At 44.7% G+C, this 14,846-nt stretch overlaps 5 non-coding genes across 5 annotated transcripts; all 5 read right to left on the reverse strand.

The window, feature by feature from the left end:
- Positions 1-1,768: 1,768 nt before the first annotated feature.
- On the reverse strand, positions 1,769-1,889 carry LOC137500708 (U5 spliceosomal RNA). Its single transcript, XR_011018211.1, has one exon. It is a non-coding gene; the product is annotated as a U5 spliceosomal RNA (small nuclear RNA).
- Positions 1,890-7,970: 6,081 nt separating this feature from the next.
- Positions 7,971-8,091, reverse strand: LOC136872955 (U5 spliceosomal RNA). Its single transcript, XR_010860109.2, has one exon. It is a non-coding gene; the product is annotated as a U5 spliceosomal RNA (small nuclear RNA).
- Positions 8,092-9,160: 1,069 nt separating this feature from the next.
- LOC136872904 (U5 spliceosomal RNA) lies at positions 9,161-9,281 on the reverse strand. Its single transcript, XR_010860062.2, has one exon. It is a non-coding gene; the product is annotated as a U5 spliceosomal RNA (small nuclear RNA).
- A 1,063-nt stretch (positions 9,282-10,344) lies between these two features.
- LOC136872963 (U5 spliceosomal RNA) lies at positions 10,345-10,465 on the reverse strand. Its single transcript, XR_010860117.2, has one exon. It is a non-coding gene; the product is annotated as a U5 spliceosomal RNA (small nuclear RNA).
- A 1,060-nt stretch (positions 10,466-11,525) lies between these two features.
- Positions 11,526-11,647, reverse strand: LOC136872953 (U5 spliceosomal RNA). Its single transcript, XR_010860107.2, has one exon. It is a non-coding gene; the product is annotated as a U5 spliceosomal RNA (small nuclear RNA).
- Positions 11,648-14,846: the final 3,199 nt, after the last annotated feature.

Below are 14,846 nucleotides of genomic sequence, written 5' to 3' on the forward strand. Positions count from 1 at the left end.
GGAGACGAAGAAGTTCTAAGATGGAGAGTGGCGGAAGGCGGAAGGGAGACTGGGGAATTGGGGGAGGGATGGGTGTTGGCGGGGGGATGGGTGGCGGCGGGGGGACGGTTGGAGAGGGAGAAGGAGGAGACGTGGAACGAGTAAATCCAGCAAGCCGCGGGGGGGAGCGAGAACGCTCCACCCGATGGAGACGTCCCCGAAAACGGACGCCGGTGGTGAGAAGTCGGTCGACATCAGCAGAGGAGGCGAGGCGAAGGCGTACCATAAACGTCGGGCCATCGGTGTTGAGGATGCGAAAAACCCGGCGGACAGGGAGTCCCTCCTGTTGCAGTTCTTGAAGAATATCCTGGTCCGAAACGTCAGGTGCAATCCCACGGACGACACAGCTCGGTGGGACAGATGGCGGAGAAGTCGATGTAGAATGGGCGGCAGGGCCTTGAGAGACAGACGAAGCTGCGAGAGTATCATCCAGGTGAGTTGCAGGTGACGAGTGAAATGTAGGAATGGACGGAGTGCAGGAGGTCGGGGCGGTGGACATGATAGGGGAGGAGTGACTGTATGTGACGGTAGAGGGAGAAGTAGACGGAACACAAGAAGGGACAGAAGAAGGGGAAGAAGAAACGGAAGGTATGGTGGTAGTGGCGACAGTAATGACGGGAGGAGTGGTGGACACGGGAGAGCAAACGGTGGTTGTGGGAGGCTGTATGGTGCGCCCAGTTAATTTTCCTTAAGAACAGTGTGATAACGCTGTTTGCATGCGAGAGATTACAATCCAATTCAGCACTCCACCTCACTGTTACTTTGAACCGCCAACGATATGTATTTCGTTTTCCTGGTCTCTATAAAAGACACCGTTGTTGCTCTTCCTTGTAGCTATTCCATTTTCACTAAACACGGTATTACGTAAAAACCACGATGTTTATTTATTTCTCTTTCCTTTCGGAGGAAGACAACAACAAAAACGGGCCAGCACGAACTCAGCACGGAAACACACACACACACACACACACACACAGCGCGAACGCACTGTCGACTACCAACAATTACCCGCCCGAGATACCTACAATATTATTGGCGTATTCGCAGGAGTCAACCCAATCGTAAACTGTTCCTTCCTTACCCTGGCGGCTAAGACTGGGGCGAGGAACCTCGCCGCGCGTCCTCATAGTTTCCCCTGCTCCACCAACAGATTGCGCAAAATGGCCTGTCTGCGCCACGCCGTCAAATGAGCCCACATCGCCTAAACTGTGCAACTCTTCAAGAGACACCTCCCTTCCCAGGCCGCCGGAGCGCACTCCTCCTCTGTCCTCGGCCGCCAAACTGTCAACACTGCGACCTTGTAACTACCACTAGCGCCTCCAGAACCCTCTTCTCTCACTAGCAAGAATCAGGTTCATCCCGCCAAATTCACTTCACTTCCGGGGAGGCTCTCGCTTCCTCTACTAGTCTTCGCTTCAAAATGTTTCTTTTGCAGTACGGTCGTGATCAGCCCACTATAAAACAAAACAAATGTAAGTTTAATATTCTTTATTCTATCGTCGTTTCCTACCCATAAAAGTATGTTTCCATTCTCTCTGCAATGTTAACCAATATTTGTGCGTGTACGTTAATAATAGTAGTAATAATAATAATAATAATATTTAAAAGAAAGCCCTTTTTCTCCTGGACAGAGCTTTTCCGCTACTGTTCTTAGTTCCTGTCATGGCAGGGGCTGTAAGTATTGTATCGTCTGCACTACCGCTAGTTTTTGTTTCTTTACTATCTTAGGTCCGCCTTAACGGCTGGACCAAACAAAAAATTGTTCAAAAGACTCATCAAAATGTTCCCCTCCACGGAAATCTTTAGTAAAAGGCGAAAGATTTATTCGTTTTGAAGGGAAACCAGAGCTATGGTGCGCCCATCATCATCATCATCAAGATGTCATTTCACTCCCACCACCCCCACCGAAGAGGGGGGGGGGGCGGGCGGGCCGGCAGCTAAACTAGTAGCTCTTGGGCCGGAGAGACGGAGATATATATCATAAAAGAGCAGTATCAAGTCAAGTATGTACTGTACATACATAGTAGGAGCGAAAGGGAGGTGTATAGCGCAGAGGTCACCTGCAGACACCCAGGGGAGGTCCGCATGACGACCGCCATAGTCGGACCCCTGGTATCCCTGGTTTATTGATAAAAGCAAAGTACAGAGTTACAAGTATACGGATAAAACAAAGAGACAAAAGAAAGAAAAACTTGATAAGGTCAATCCGTGGTATGTTCTCGGTTTTACACTGACACTGCACTTTGAATGAATACACTGAGTATCACGGGTGAGGGTATATACATGAAAAGAAGAAAAAACAGAAAGAAATGTAAGTAATATAACAAAACAGTAGTACGTTGTAGTTATAATGAGGCACTAACACATAAAAGTAAAGCAAGAGGCACACTACAGCAGAAACAAAATTGCGAAGAAGAGTCTGAGCAAGACCTGAAAATTAAAGCAACGGTAAAAGAAAAACAGCGATAGCACTTGTGGTGCCATAAAGAAAAGAGCACCGAGGGGGGCACCACTGCTGCGAGGAGCATACCACTGGGGGTGAAAAAAAAAAAAAACAGCAAGGAGAAGGAAACCATGAGATGAGCAGTGGTGGGAAAGCATAGAAGCTACGAGAGGTGCTGAGGAAAGAGATGTGAAGTAACCGGGGTGCAAGTATGATGAAGAAGGGCGGTAGCAAGGGGAGAAAGATTGATGGCTTCAGAGATAATGGGATTATTATTCTGAAGACCGTTTCGGAGGTAGTGAACACGGAGGGTATGGAGATGGGTAAGGATGTCAGGGAAGGTATAAAGGGGACCGAAATTGGCAGATGGGGTGTCAAGAGGGAGGGAATAGGCAATGCGCATAGCGTGACGATCAAGTTTAAGAAGTTGTAGATGTTGGATCCGTGTCGCAGTTAACCACGTCAAAGAGGAATAAGTAACGACGGGACGAATGAAAGATTTGTAGACATTTAAGATTTGGGTAGATTTGAGGCCCCACGTTTTACCCGTAAGTAAACGGAGGGCCCGAAAGCGTTGAAGGGCTCGTTTATATGTATCTGTGAGATGATGATTCCATTGAAGATTGCTTTGGAATTTAATACCAAGATATTTAAGAAGATTGGTTTCTATTAGGCGGGTGTGATACATGGTTAAGAGAATGCGGTGACGCGGGCGACAGAGGCGAGATTTCTTACGGAAGACGATAAACTGAGTTTTGGCAGGGTTTACAGTAATATGCCAAGAGTTAAACCAAGATTCTAGGGTAGTCAAATAAGTTTGAAGAAGTCGGGTAAGGGAGAGGGTGGAAGAGGTGAGGCCAAGGATAGCTAAGTCGTCGGCGTATTGGTAAAGTCGTAGTGGAGGATCGGGATGAGGGATGTCATAGGTGAAGAGAATGTAGAGGAAAGGAGATAGTGGTGATCCTTGTGGGAGACCAGCAGTCATCCGGAAGGTATAGGAAGGAGTACCATGAATGATGATCTGAGCAGAACGATGGTGCAGGAAATTACTAACGAAGCGAACGATAGTGAGAGGAAGAGGAAGGTGACGAAGCTTGTAGAGCAGGCCGGAATGCCAGACAGAATCGAATGCTTTGTCCACATCCAGACATAACAAGGCAGCCGTATTGCGGGGACGAAGAAAGGTAGTAAGGGACGCGGAGATGTGGAAAAGGTGATCCTGAGTAGCATGGCGGGTGCGGAAGCCGATTTGAGATTGAGGGAGGAGACCGAGAGAATATAAATAGGAAGAGAGTCTCTTACTCAAGATACCTTCTAGAATTTTTGACAGAACGGGGAGAAGAGAGATAGGGCGGTAGGAACTAAGATCGGAGGGGGGTTTGTTTGGTTTTAGAAAGAGTAGAACGTTGGCCTTGCCCCAATGAGCGGGGAAAGCGCCAGTGTAGAGAATAAACGTATAAATGTTACTTAATAAATCAAAAAGGAGGGAGGGGGCTTCTTTAATATGACGATATGTAATATGGTCAGCTCCGGGAGAGGTATTTTTTCGATTTTTCAGAAAGGCATGGATTTCCCGAGGAGTAATTGGAGCATTTAAGGGATGAGAATGATCTACATTACTGAAATGAGAAAAGGATGGTTGGAGTTCTGGAAGATCAGAATGGGTAAGCTGTGTGATAGTGGCTTCATCAGGATGTAGAAGATGAGGGGCAATAGAGGGAGAGAAGACTTTAGTATAGTGAAAGGCAAAGAGGTCGGCCTTGTCTTTATCTGTCGTGGGGTGGTGAGGAGGATGAAGAATGGGGTACTGAGGAAGAGGTGTGTTGGTTTTTGTAAGACGGTGGAAAACAGTCCAAAAATGTCGAGGGTCCTGTAAGTCAGAAAGTTCGTGACATTTATCAATCCAGAGTTTGCGTTTGATAGCCTTGATGTAGGAACGGGCGTGGCGCAGCGCACGACGGTGTTGGAGTAAGGTTGTCGGGTCATGAGTACGAGTGTAGGCATGATATAAGTCATGCGCAAGATGGAGAAGTTGGAGAGCTTTGGGTGGAATGGGAGGTTTAGAGGGATGAAAAGAACGACGGGGTATATGAAGGTGATCAGCTGTAATAATAGCTTTTTCAATTTTAGTAATAAGACTATGGAGAGAGGGGATAGATAATGGAGGGCGTGAGTCGTAAAGTTGCTCGGTAATAGTAGTGCGATAATGATCCCAATTGGTATGAGAAAACCGACGGGTTGGGGGTGGACGGGGACGAGATGAGGAATGATACAAAGAAATGTTGGGAAAGGTGATCAGAGCAGGTGCATGATCACTGCCGATGTGCATCATGGGTTGTATTTTAGGAGCGAGGGCGAAAGTGGGAGAAGCAATGAATATATCAGGGGTAGAGTTATGATTAGGTAAAGTAGGAAAGGGGAAAGGGATAAAAATGCCCCGGAGGTTATCACATAGATCTTGAAAACTAGCAAGCTGTGCAAGAGTATAGGAGGTAATGTTAATATCTGCTAAAAGAATGTAATGTTGAAAGTGGGTATCAATATATTGAAGAAAATCGGAGGGAATAGGATTGCGCGAAGGTAAATAGAGAGTAGCAATTACAAAGTTATATGTAGGAGTGAAGAGTTCGAGGAGTAAATATTCAGTAAAGTTATTAGGGAAAGGAAAATAATGTTGTTTAACAGTAAGACCTTTTCGGACGCCAATGGCGACCCCTCCTCGAGGTTCGTAAATACGGTCCCCACGAAAAATAGTATGGAGTGGGAATTGTGGGTGGAGGAGGGGCGTCAGGAAAGTTTCATTTAGAACAAAGATATCCGGGGCATACTGGGATAAGGAAAGGTCAAAAAGCGGTCGGTGGGCTACGAGAGATTGAATATTAGCATAGTAGATTTTCACTTTTACCGCACAAAATGGACGGCACGCAGGGGAAAGAACGCAAAATGCATTCTAGTCCCTGAGTACGTGATGTCCACATGTGTGTTCAAGATCAACCGAGCCGCTAGTTGAACCTGGGAAACGATGTGGGGACGATGGTAGGGAAGGATGTTCTGGAGTATCATCGTAATGAAACGGATGATATTCTCAGAACTGGGAGGAGGGAGGGTGGAAGAGGAGACAGGAGTAGGAAGGTCCTGGGAGGTGACAGGAACAGCCGTCTCAGGGTGAGTGGGGTCAGGGAGGGGTGTAGATTTGCACTTGTAACTGAAGGCTGGGTGAGGAAGGGAACAGTTGATGCACTTGGGGGTGGATTTGTTAGGGCATTGGGGTGTGGGATGCTCCTCACTGGAACAGATGGCGCATACCTCGGGCTGCACACATGGGGTGCCAGGTGGATGGTCATAACGCTGGCACCTAGCGCATCGTATCTTCTGGGGAGGCGAAGATCTTGAAGGCTCCACTCTGTGTCGGCGCGCGTACACCATGGCGCCATCCCGTAGAAGCGCGTCCAGGGTCACCACATCCCGGGAGAGGACACGAACCAGAGAAGTCGGTCCTTGGGCGTTGCGAATACGCAAAACCCGGTAGATGTTGTGGCCCGCAAGTTGGAGCTGGGCGGCGATCTCATCTTCAGTAAAGTCTCTGTCCACACCATATGCCACAACCGAGAGTACCGGGGCTGGACGAGAGGGAGGCTCAGGGCGACGGGAAGGCCGTTGTTGAGTGAGATTAGCTGCCTGACAATGTGAGCCAAGTTGATGGGCTCCTATATTTGCCAGGAAGTGATTGTAGTAAGGTTGGCTAGTTTTGATGTTGAAGCCATCCTTAGTGCGCTGAAGTTCCAAGTTGTAGTCAGAAAGGTTAGGAGTGAATTTGGAGAGAAGTTGGTAAATAAATCGAGTATTGGCCTTGTCTGAGTCTATGTGGACAAGTTTGATAATATAGAAGCTGGGTTCAAAAGGAGACATAGAAGAAGAAGGGACACTGCGCTGGCGGATACTCGGCGGAAGAGCAGGATTGCAGGCTGCTTTAGCATAACTGCGAACATTGCTGGGCATATATTGCGCAGGAGGAAGAGGCGCTAGAGATGGGCTGGCTGGGTGAGAACCAGCCAAAGATGGACCTGCCAGGGAATCGTCGTCCAAATTATCCGGATTTTCGATTACAGAATTTAGAGAAGTGTACGTCGATCCCGTAGAGGGCTTGGAGGCTTGGTCTGCGCAGAGTTTCTTCCGTCCCATGGTCGGACTGAGGGCGTCATTGTCGTCAAGTGGTCGTGGATGCTTCCCCTTGTCACTGGATTCCATTTCGTTGTCACTCATGGTGAGAATAACGTAGCTTCGGCGATGGTCATCAAACACTTAGAGCGTCCTGAGGTGACACCTCTCTACAGTTACTCAGTCCGCCTGGATAGACCACGTTTTTAAAGCGCAATAAACACTCGTGGCTTCGTTCGGCGTAAGAACTGTAGCTGGACAGTTGAGAGTGGTGCGCCCAGTTAATTTTCCTTAAGAACAGTGTGATAACGCTGTTTGCATGCGAGAGATTACAATCCAATGCAGCACTCCACCTCACTGTTACTTTGAACCGCCAACGATATGTATTTCGTTTTCCTGGTCTCTATAAAAGACACCGTTGTTGCTCTTCCTTGTAGCTATTCCATTTTCACTAAACACGGTATTACGTAAAAACCACGATGTTTATTTATTTCTCTTTCCTTTCGGAGGAAGACAACAACAAAAACGGGCCAGCACGAACTCAGCACGGAAACACACACACACACACACAGCGCGAACGCACTGTCGACTACCAACAATTACCCGCCCGAGATACCTACAATATTATTGGCGTATTCGCAGGAGTCAACCCAATCGTAAACTGTTCCTTCCTTACCCTGGCGGCTAAGACTGGGGCGAGGAACCTCGCCGCGCGTCCTCATAGTTTCCCCTGCTCCACGAACAGATTGCGCAAAATGGCCTGTCTGCGCCACGCCGTCAAATGAGCCCACATCGCCTAAACTGTGCAACTCTTCAAGAGACACCTCCCTTCCCAGGCCGCCGGAGCGCACTCCTCCTCTGTCCTCGGCCGCCAAACTGTCAACACTGCGACCTTGTAACTACCACTAGCGCCTCCAGAACCCTCTTCTCTCACTAGCAAGAATCAGGTTCATCCCGCCAAATTCACTTCACTTCCGGGGAGGCTCTCGCTTCCTCTACTAGTCTTCGCTTCAAAATGTTTCTTTTGCAGTACGGTCGTGATCAGCCCACTATAAAACAAAACAAATGTAAGTTTAATATTCTTTATTCTATCGTCGTTTCCTACCCATAAAAGTATGTTTCCATTCTCTCTGCAATGTTAACCAATATTTGTGCGTGTACGTTAATAATAGTAGTAATAATAATAATAATAATAATAATATTTAAAAGAAAGCCCTTTTTCTCCTGGACAGAGCTTTTCCGCTACTGTTCTTAGTTCCTGTCATGGCAGGGGCTGTAAGTATTGTATCGTCTGCACTACCGCTAGTTTTTGTTTCTTTACTATCTTAGGTCCGCCTTAACGGCTGGACCAAACAAAAAATTGTTCAAAAGACTCATCAAAATGTTCCCCTCCACGGAAATCTTTAGTAAAAGGCGAAAGATTTATTCGTTTTGAAGGGAAACCAGAGCTATGGTGCGCCCAGTTAATTTTCCTTAAGAACAGTGTGATAACGCTGTTTGCATGCGAGAGATTACAATCCAATTCAGCACTCCACCTCACTGTTACTTTGAACCGCCAACGATATGTATTTCGTTTTCCTGGTCTCTATAAAAGACACCGTTGTTGCTCTTCCTTGTAGCTATTCCATTTTCACTAAACGCGGTATTACGTAAAAACAACGATGTTTATTTATTTCTCTTTCCTTTCGGAGGAAGACAACAACAAAAACGGGCCAGCACGAACTCAGCACGGAAACACACACACACACACACACACACACAGCGCGAACGCACTGTCGACTACCAACAATTACCCGCCCGAGATACCTACAATATTATTGGCGTATTCGCAGGAGTCAACCCAATCGTAAACTGTTCCTTCCTTACCCTGGCGGCTAAGACTGGGGCGAGGAACCTCGCCGCGCGTCCTCATAGTTTCCCCTGCTCCACCAACAGATTGCGCAAAATGGCCTGTCTGCGCCACGCCGTCAAATGAGCCCACATCGCCTAAACTGTGCAACTCTTCAAGAGACACCTCCCTTCCCAGGCCGCCGGAGCGCACTCCTCCTCTGTCCTCGGCCGCCAAACTGTCAACACTGCGACCTTGTAACTACCACTAGCGCCTCCAGAACCCTCTTCTCTCACTAGCAAGAATCAGGTTCATCCCGCCAAATTCACTTCACTTCCGGGGAGGCTCTCGCTTCCTCTACTAGTCTTCGCTTCAAAATGTTTCTTTTGCAGTACGGTCGTGATCAGCCCACTATAAAACAAAACAAATGTAAGTTTAATATTCTTTATTCTATCGTCGTTTCCTACCCATAAAAGTATGTTTCCATTCTCTCTGCAATGTTAACCAATATTTGTGCGTGTACGTTAATAATAGTAGTAATAATAATAATAATAATAATAATATTTAAAAGAAAGCCCTTTTTCTCCTGGACAGAGCTTTTCCGCTACTGTTCTTAGTTCCTGTCATGGCAGGGGCTGTAAGTATTGTATCGTCTGCACTACCGCTAGTTTTTGTTTCTTTACTATCTTAGGTCCGCCTTAACAGCTGGACCAAACAAAAAATTGTTCAAAAGACTCATCAAAATGTTCCCCTCCACGGAAATCTTTAGTAAAAGGCGAAAGATTTATTCGTTTTGAAGGGAAACCAGACCTATGGTGCGCCCAGTTAATTTTCCTTAAGAACAGTGTGATAACGCTGTTTGCATGCGAGAGATTACAATCCAATTCAGCACTCCACCTCACTGTTACTTTGAACCGCCAACGATATGTATTTCGTTTTCCTGGTCTCTATAAAAGACACCGTTGTTGCTCTTCCTTGTAGCTATTCCATTTTCACTAAACACGGTATTACGTAAAAACCACGATGTTTATTTATTTCTCTTTCCTTTCGGAGGAAGACAACAACAAAAACGGGCCAGCACGAACTCAGCACGGAAACACACACACACACACACACACACACAGCGCGAACGCACTGTCGACTACCAACAATTACCCGCCCGAGATACCTACAATATTATTGGCGTATTCGCAGGAGTCAACCCAATCGTAAACTGTTCCTTCCTTACCCTGGCGGCTAAGACTGGGGCGAGGAACCTCGCCGCGCGTCCTCATAGTTTCCCCTGCTCCACCAACAGATTGCGCAAAATGGCCTGTCTGCGCCACGCCGTCAAATGAGCCCACATCGCCTAAACTGTGCAACTCTTCAAGAGACACCTCCCTTCCCAGGCCGCCGGAGCGCACTCCTCCTCTGTCCTCGGCCGCCAAACTGTCAACACTGCGACCTTGTAACTACCACTAGCGCCTCCAGAACCCTCTTCTCTCACTAGCAAGAATCAGGTTCATCCCGCCAAATTCACTTCACTTCCGGGGAGGCTCTCGCTTCCTCTACTAGTCTTCGCTTCAAAATGTTTCTTTTGCAGTACGGTCGTGATCAGCCCACTATAAAACAAAACAAATGTAAGTTTAATATTCTTTATTCTATCGTCGTTTCCTACCCATAAAAGTATGTTTCCATTCTCTCTGCAATGTTAACCAATATTTGTGCGTGTACGTTAATAATAGTAGTAATAATAATAATAATAATATTTAAAAGAAAGCCCTTTTTCTCCTGGACAGAGCTTTTCCGCTACTGTTCTTAGTTCCTGTCATGGCAGGGGCTGTAAGTATTGTATCGTCTGCACTACCGCTAGTTTTTGTTTGTTTACTATCTTAGGTCCGCCTTAACGGCTGGACCAAACAAAAAATTGTTCAAAAGACTCATCAAAATGTTCCCCTCCACGGAAATCTTTAGTAAAAGGCGAAAGATTTATTCGTTTTGAAGGGAAACCAGAGCTATGGTGCGCCCAGTTAATTTTCCTTAAGAACAGTGTGATAACGCTGTTTGCATGCGAGAGATTACAATCCAATGCAGCACTCCACCTCACTGTTACTTTGAACCGCCAACGATATGTATTTCGTTTTCCTGGTCTCTATAAAAGACACCGTTGTTGCTCTTCCTTGTAGCTATTCCATTTTCACTAAACACGGTATTACGTAAAAACCACTATGTTTATTTATTTCTCTTTCCTTTCGGAGGAAGACAACAACAAAAACGGGCCAGCACGAACTCAGCACGGAAACACACACACACACACACAGCGCGAACGCACTGTCGACTACCAACAATTACCCGCCCGAGATACCTACAATATTATTGGCGTATTCGCAGGAGTCAACCCAATCGTAAACTGTTCCTTCCTTACCCTGGCGGCTAAGACTGGGGCGAGGAACCTCGCCGCGCGTCCTCATAGTTTCCCCTGCTCCACGAACAGATTGCGCAAAATGGCCTGTCTGCGCCACGCCGTCAAATGAGCCCACATCGCCTAAACTGTGCAACTCTTCAAGAGACACCTCCCTTCCCAGGCCACCGGAGCGCACTCCTCCTCTGTCCTCGGCCGCCAAACTGTCAACACTGCAACCTTGTAACTACCACTAGCGCCTCCAGAACCCTCTTCTCTCACTAGCAAGAATCAGGTTCATCCCGCCAAATTCACTTCACTTCCGGGGAGGCTCTCGCTTCCTCTACTAGTCTTCGCTTCAAAATGTTTATTTTGCAGTACGGTCGTGATCAGCCCACTATAAAACAAAACAAATGTAAGTTTAATATTCTTTATTCTATCGTTGTTTCCTACCCATAAAAGTATGTTTCCATTCTCTCTGCAATGTTAACCAATATTTGTGCGTGTACGTTAATAATAGTAATAATAATAATAATAATAATAATAATATTTAAAAGAAAGCCCTTTTTCTCCTGGACAGAGCTTTTCCGCTACTGTTCTTAGTTCCTGTCATGGCAGGGGCTGTAAGTATTGTATCGTCTGCACTACCGCTAGTTTTTGTTTCTTTACTATCTTAGGTCCGCCTTAACGGCTGGACCAACCAAAAAATTGTTCAAAAGACTCATCAAAATGTTCCCCTCCACGGAAATCTTTAGTAAAAGGCGAAAGATTTATTCGTTTTGAAGGGAAACCAGAGCTATGGTGCGCCCAGTTAATTTTCCTTAAGAACAGTGTGATAACGCTGTTTGCATGCGAGAGATTACAATCCAATGCAGCACTCCACCTCACTGTTACTTTGAACCGCCAACGATATGTATTTCGTTTTCCTGGTCTCTATAAAAGACACCGTTGTTGCTCTTCCTTGTAGCTATTCCATTTTCACTAAACACGGTATTACGTAAAAACCACGATGTTTTTTTTATTTCTCTTTCCTTTCGGAGGAAGACAACAACAAAAACGGGCCAGCACGAACTCAGCACGGAAACACACACACACACACACACACAGCGGGAACGCACTGTCGACTACCAACAATTACCCGCCCGAGATACCTACAATATTATTGGCGTATTCGCAGGAGTCAACCCAATCGTAAACTGTTCCTTCCTTACCCTGGCGGCTAAGACTGGGGCGAGGAACCTCGCCGCGCGTCCTCATAGTTTCCCCTGCTCCACCAACAGATTGCGCAAAATGGCCTGTCTGCGCCACGCCGTCAAATGAGCCCACATCGCCTAAACTGTGCAACTCTTCAAGAGACACCTCCCTTCCCAGGCCGCCGGAGCGCACTCCTCCTCTGTCCTCGGCCGCCAAACTGTCAACACTGCGACCTTGTAACTACCACTAGCGCCTCCAGAACCCTCTTCTCTCACTAGCAAGAATCAGGTTCATCCCGCCAAATTCACTTCACTTCCGGGGAGGCTCTCGCTTCCTCTACTAGTCTTCGCTTCAAAATGTTTCTTTTGCAGTACGGTCGTGATCAGCCCACTATAAAACAAAACAAATGTAAGTTTAATATTCTTTATTCTATCGTCGTTTCCTACCCATAAAAGTATGTTTCCATTCTCTCTGCAATGTTAACCAATATTTGTGCGTGTACGTTAATAATAGTAATCTATATATATAAAATAACTTGTCCTGACTGACTGACTGACTGACTGACTGATTCATCATCGCAGAGCCAAAACTACTGGACGTAAAGAAATGAAATTTTGGGGATATGTTCATATAAAGATGTAGGTGCTCGCTAAGAGAGGATTTTTGGATATTCCTTCTCTAAGGGGGTGAAAAGGGGAGTTAAATTTTAAAATGAGTGTATCTATATCTCAAAACTTTAAAAGTTTACAGATGTAAAAATTGGTATTTAGAATCTTCTTTAAAAATAAGGAAACACGTATTTTTTTGTTTTCAGAAAATCCCAATAGGAGGGGTGATAAAGGGTGTAAAATGGGGGAAAATGGGTTGAATGCCTTTAATCACGATACCAGTACTTATATCTCAGAAACTGAAGATATTACAGACCTGAAAATTGGTACTTTTGATCTCTTTTAAAAATAAACAAACATGTATTTTTTTGTTTTTGGAAAATCCAATTAATGGGAGGGTGAAAATGGGGTGAATTTTTAAAATGAGTGAATCTATATCTCCAAACTTTTAAAGTTTGCAGATGTAAAAATTGGTATTTAGAATCTTCATTAAAAATAAAGAAACACGTATTTTTTTGTTTTCGGAAAATCGCAATAGGAGGGGTGGAAAAGGTTGAAAAAGGGGTCGAATGCCTTTAATGAGTCTACTTATATTTCAAAAACTGAAGATATTACAGACCTGAAAATTGGTGTTTGGGATCTCTTTTTTAAAAATAAGGACACACGTATATTTTTGTTTCTGAAAAATCCAAGTAAGGGGGGGGGTGAAAAAGGGGTAATATTTTAAAATGAGTGTATCTATATCTCAAAACTTTTAAAGGTTATAGATGTGAAAATTGGTATTTAGAATCTCCTTTAAAAATAAAGAAACAGGTATTTTTTGTTTTCGGAAAATCCCAATAGGAAGGGTGGAAAAGGTTGAAAAAGTGGTCGAATGCCTTTAATGAGTATACTTATATTTCAGAACCTGAAGATATTACAGACCTGAAAATTGGTGTTTGGAATCTCCTTTAAAAACAAAGAAAGACGTATTTTTTGTTTTTGGAAACTCCAATTAATGGGGGAGGGTGAAAAGGGGGTGATTTTTTTAAAATGAGTGTATCTATATCTCAAAACTGTTAAAGTTTATAGATGTAAAACTTGGTATTTAGAATCTCCCTTAAAAATAAAGGAAAACGTATTCTTTTGTTTTCGGAAAATCCCAATAGGACGGGTGTAAAAGGGTGAATAATGGGTTGAATGCCTTTAATGAGGCTACTTATAATTCAGAACCTGAAGATATTACAGACCTGAAAATTGGTATTTGGGATCTACTTTAAAAGTAAAGAAACACGTATATTTTCGTTTTTGGAAAATCCAAATATTGGGGGTGAAAAGGGGGGTGAATTTTTTAAAATGAGTGTGTCAACATCTTAAAACTTTAAAATTTACAGATGTAAAAATTGGTAGTTAGAATCTCCTCTAAAAATAAAGGAACACGTATTTTTTTGTTTCCTGTAAATCCCAATAGGAGGGGTGTAAAAGAGTGAAAAATGGGTTGAATGCCTTTAATGAGGATACATATATCTCAGAAACGGAAGATATTACAGAACTGAAAATTTGTATATGGGGTCTTCTTTAAAAATAAAGAAACACGTATTTTTTTAGTTTTTGGAAAATCCAATAAATGGCGGTTAAACAGAAGGGACAAATTGGGGTGAATTTTTGAAAGACTTTTTTTTTTGTTAGTTGCTTTACGTCGCACCGACCTATCGACCGACAGATAGGTCTTATGGCGACGATGGGACAGGAGAAATGGCTGGGAGTGGGAAGGAAGCGGCCGTGGCCTTAATTAAGGTACAGCCCCAGCATTTGCCTGGTGTGCAAATGGGAAACCATGGAAAACCATTTTCAGGGCTGCCGATAGTGGGGTTCGAACGTACTATCTCCCGAATACTGGATACTGGCCGCACTTAAGCGACTGCAGCTATCGAGCTCGGTTTTTGAAAGACTATACCTCCAGAATATCTTGGAAACGTAAAATGTTACAGACGTAAAAAGTGGGTGTTTAGAATCTCCTGTAAATGTAAAGAAACATAGGTGATTTGTTTTTGGAAACTCCACTTAAGGGGAACTCAAAAGGGGTGAAATTTTAAAATGAGAATTTTTACAGTGTATCTAAAAAAACTTAACATGTTACAGAAGTGAAAAAAATGGTTTTTTATCTGCATTAAACATAATGAAACGTGTATTTTTAGTTTTCGGAAATACCACTTG

The sequence above is a fragment of the Anabrus simplex genome, chromosome 4, assembly GCF_040414725.1.
Source record: "Anabrus simplex isolate iqAnaSimp1 chromosome 4, ASM4041472v1, whole genome shotgun sequence".
Classification (NCBI taxonomy): domain Eukaryota; kingdom Metazoa; phylum Arthropoda; class Insecta; order Orthoptera; family Tettigoniidae; genus Anabrus; species Anabrus simplex.